This window comes from Geospiza fortis, unplaced genomic scaffold (genome assembly GCF_000277835.1).
Source record: "Geospiza fortis unplaced genomic scaffold, GeoFor_1.0 scaffold104, whole genome shotgun sequence".
NCBI classification, from domain to species: Eukaryota; Metazoa; Chordata; class Aves; order Passeriformes; family Thraupidae; genus Geospiza; species Geospiza fortis.
The window spans coordinates 3,868,169-3,868,699 of record NW_005054325.1 but is presented as its reverse complement, the minus strand read 5'-3'; positions in this window follow the sequence as shown (position 1 = coordinate 3,868,699).

Sequence of the window (531 nt, the reverse complement as noted above, 5' to 3'; positions counted from 1 at the left end):
TTCACCTGGGGAAACACTAGAAGAGAAACCCCACTGATCATACCTGACCTCTCTTGAATGTACACAGCTCAGGAAGAACTGCAGAACAGGGCACAAGCCCTGCAGGCAGGTCTCAGGCACAGAGCAGCAGGTACCAATCCCCAAACCCCTTTGAGAGCACACTTTTTCCAAAGCAGGTGCTAAGGCCAACCAGCTGGGAACATTTGCCTTCCCCACTTTTGCCAAAGCCCAGAGTTGATGTGAATTTTGCTGGCTCTGGCAGAGCTCACACTGCTTCTTTTGTTTCTGGGAGGCAATTGCAGACTGGCTTCAGCCCACAGGGTTCTAGGGCCAGCAGCACCCAACTCCCCATCCCTTTCTGGGGATGTGCCCTGGTTCCCTCCCACAGGATATAGGGATGGCATAACATTCCCAACATAGGGAAATATTAGATGCCCAAGATGTAACTGAGGCTGGTGCCACAAGGAGAACACACACACCATGACAAAAAAAGACCAGCCAAGTTAAGGGCAAAGCTGCCATGAAAACAGA